Source organism: Phocoena phocoena, chromosome 10, assembly GCF_963924675.1.
Source record: "Phocoena phocoena chromosome 10, mPhoPho1.1, whole genome shotgun sequence".
Classification (NCBI taxonomy): Eukaryota; Metazoa; Chordata; class Mammalia; order Artiodactyla; family Phocoenidae; genus Phocoena; species Phocoena phocoena.
Genome location: NC_089228.1, coordinates 43,718,701 through 43,722,649, shown reverse-complemented (window position 1 = coordinate 43,722,649; position 3,949 = coordinate 43,718,701).

The window sequence follows — 3,949 nt, the reverse complement described above, 5'->3', positions numbered from 1 at the left end:
GACAGCTCTGAGGAGTGTCTGGCTTCCGACAGATGTCATAAGCACATTCACCAGGACCAAAAGCTTTAGATCAATGTCTTCCAGGAGTGTCCAACAGCAAGAGCCACCCACATAATTTTCTAGTAGTGATTTTAAAAGTAAAGAGAAACAGGTAAAATTAATGTTAACAAAATATTTTATTAAACCCAATACCTCTAAAATATTATCATTTCAACATGTAATTAATATAAACATTATGAATGAGATATGGTACATTCTTTTTTTTATGCTGAGTCTTAAAAAAATCTGGTAAATATTTTATACTTACATGACAGTGCAATTGAGACTAGCCACATCACCACTGCTCCACAGCCACATGTGGCCTGTGACCACTGCATTGGACAGTGCAGCTCTAGACACTGCAATTTTGAAGCCATGGCTCCCCAGAGAGACCAGCCCACTGGCACAGAGAAGCTTTAGAAGAACACTCAGGGAGACAGACAGCACTTACAGCAACTAGTGTGGAATTACAAACAGGGTGCTTCCTACTCCAGGGAGATACAACCAGGCTAAGTCGTGAGCTTGGCCTGGAGCACAGCCCAGACCTCCCCTCTGGCAGTGTACCCATAAACACCCTCCCCAGTGCCCTGAGTCTACCCTCATTCATCTCTTTTTTTAAATTTAATTTTATTTATTTTTTTATACAGCAGGTTCTTATTAGTGATCCATTTTATACACATTAGTGTATATACGTCAATCCCAATCTCCCAATTCATCATACCCTCATTCATCTTGCCAATGCTTTTTTTTCTCCTCAAAGAACTGAGTGTAACTGGTCTTACTCTCTCTTTTTTTTTTTTAAGTTTTCACCTGTATTATTACCTTAGGATGCTGAAAGAGGACAACAGAGCCAGTGTGATGTGGTAGAAAGAACACTGCCCAGGGCATCAGAGAAGGCAGAATCCAGTTCCTGTCCATCTTTTACCAGACCTGTGGTTCACAGTGAATCACAAGTGTCAGTACGGTGTGGTAAGGAAGAGCTCGGATTCCAAAGTCAGACTGCAGCTCTAGGTCCTGAACTGTGCCCATTTCTGTGCCTTCACATCCTTTCTGTAAAATGGGAACAGTATCAGTGTTGTTTGAGTATTAAACAAGGTAACAATTGCAAAACACTTAGCACAGAGCTTGGCACATGGTAAACATTAATAACTAGGATGATGATTATTATGTTTTACCTGTTGTTATCTCTGCATCTGTTTTCTTGGTTATAAAGTGGAGATAATCATGCCTCATGAACCTGCTTTACAGGGTTCTGTGAGGCCTACAAGAAATAAAGAATGCGAAAACACTTTATAAAACTGGGAAGCCCTTTATCAAGCCCAAAAATTACTTCTTAGTCCCACAGCCTAGCTGGGGGTCTGACTTTAAACAGCCTTTACAAATTGAGAATTGGGAAGGGGAGTCTGTGTGATACCCGTAGCTCCATCACTGGACGAGGCGAGGCCTAAATGCCCAGCTTCAGCACTCTTTTCCTGGGTAAACTTTGACTTCAGCTCTGTTTTATCGTCTCTATGATGGGCTGAGAACACCCAGCTCACAGGCCAATGGATTGAGGGTCAATTGAGCCCCTGACTATGGTGAGCCTGGCACAGGGCCTGCCTGACTTGGGGCCCTGGAGGGGACCTTGCTGCCCACACCTGCCTCAGCCAGGCCTGGGCCAGCAGTTCATGTGCCAACCACAAAGGGGAGCCTCAAAGCTTCCATTGAGGGAATGTTCACCAGCCCCACCATCAACAACCCCTCTATTCCCTGTTCCCCCCCTCACCTGCTTTTCTCTCAAGGCCAGGGGGAAAGCCCTTTAGGAAGGAGTGATGGTCGTCGACCCTGAGTCTGCCCAGAGGCATCTGCTTTGGGTTCGGTAACCTGCAGAGAAACAGCCAGACACTGCATGTATGTAAATTTCTGACTTGGGGTGGACTTCCTGCCTACTCCACTCAACCTACCAGCTGAGTGGCCTGGAGTTACTCTAACCTCCTTGGGCCTCAGTTTCCTACCCTGCAAGGGAGATGGTGCCTATGGAAGAGCTTTGTAAACCGTGGCCTGAGCTGCATGTGCAGTCATGGTCATCCTTCTTATTGTCCCCATTCTGTGGGCTTGACCATATCAGATTCCCCAATACAGGAAAAGAGGGAAAACTCCCCTGTTGGCTGCCTGACTGTTAAGCTCCCACCTGAACATCACAGATGCTCAGACAGGGCCACTCCACAACAACTAAAAGACTAGCCCCACCCTCCCACATACGCACCTGGACCAACACTGGTGATTGCTGCCCCGTTACCAGGGACAGTTCTAGCCCATTTCAATACTCCCACCACCCAGGCAAAAGTTATTAGACTCCCAGTCACTGAATTCCCCTGCTTCTTGACAGCAGCTGATCCAGAACTAACCCTGCCTTCTGTATCCCTCCAAAGACTCATCCAGCACAGGCCCAGATACTTTAAGTCCCTCCCTACCCACCGTCACTCAAGAATCCTTACCGAGGGAGCATCTGGGATGGAACAGGACCACAGAGAGTGAAGAGGGTTCTAAGGGGACAGGCAGTTGCCTGTCATCAAAGCCCTGGAGACCCCAGGAGAAGGGGGCACATTGAGCAACTCCCCAATGTGTGAGGCCCATAACCCACCCTCTCGACTCTGTACAGCTTGGTCCTTCTGGCCTGTCCTCCCAGGTGAATGCTTCACCAAGACCTCTTAGAAAGAGAGTGTTCCTTCTTCCATGTATCCCCAGAATGCAGATTTTTATTACCCTGTTTGGGACCTTCTTGCCTTGAGTAGTAATTCTTCATTTCCTGAGGGCCCACAATATTCCAAGCACCGTATGATGTGCTTTACATGTGTCATTGCTAGTCCTCACACCATCCATGCCACATGGATTATTAGCCTGATTTTTTACAATAAGGAAACTCAGGCTCAGAGAAATAACTTGACCGAGGCTTGAGTGGCAGGGTCAGGATTTGAACCATGACAATGTGACTCAAAATCATTGTGGGTCTGCAGGTTCTTCACAGAACTGTAACACAAAGGCTTGCCAGTGTAACCTGCACATGCCACTCCCTCCCAAGAATGCAACTGCTGCAGATTTTTTTGTCAACAAAGCCATGTGCTTTGAGTAGAATCAAGGGGACTCCCACAGCCAAAGGCTGTCCTCTAGGCCCGTGCTGACTGCCTGCCCAGCCTGAAGCTCTGGGCCTTGGGGAATGCTGGGGAGAGGTGGAGACACAAGGAGGGAGAAGACAGTGCTTGGTGGACAGAGGCAAGACAGACCACTCCCCTGTCCTTCTGATAATTGCTGATTGTTCAATGTTCCCTGAGCTGCCTCTTTTTGCAACCTTGAAGTGTGGAAGTCAAACTGAGATCGAAACTGGAGGGATCGGGTAGAGACCCTGCCCTGTTCATCTTTATGTCACAAGCAACCAGCCCTATGTACAGGGTATGGCATGCAGGAGGTGCTTAATAAATACTCATAAGTGAGTGAGCGAACGAGTCAGGGTGGTGATGCGTGGCATATGTACAAAAGTGCAATACAGAATAGGGGTGGTTACCAAACACTACTTAAGAGTTAGCCTGCAAACGAAGACTTGTTTTGGAATAAAGGGACAGTTTTGCTTCAATTTGAAGATGAGCCTGTACGACTTCTGCCTCATTCTACTGAGATTTAGAAATAATTCAACCCAAATGAGACTCCTGGAGAAGAATGACAGACACATTTTCTCTTTGTTTGTTTAAAAATTTTTTCCCAGTATTTATTTCCAGCTTTATTGAATATAATTGACATATAATATGTAACTTCAAGTGTTAATGTATAAGTTATTCTGTACTATGTGATGATTTGATACACGTATACATTGCAAAATATTTACCACAACAAGGTTAGTTAAAGCATCCTTCACCCTGTTCCCGAGTCCAAGCTT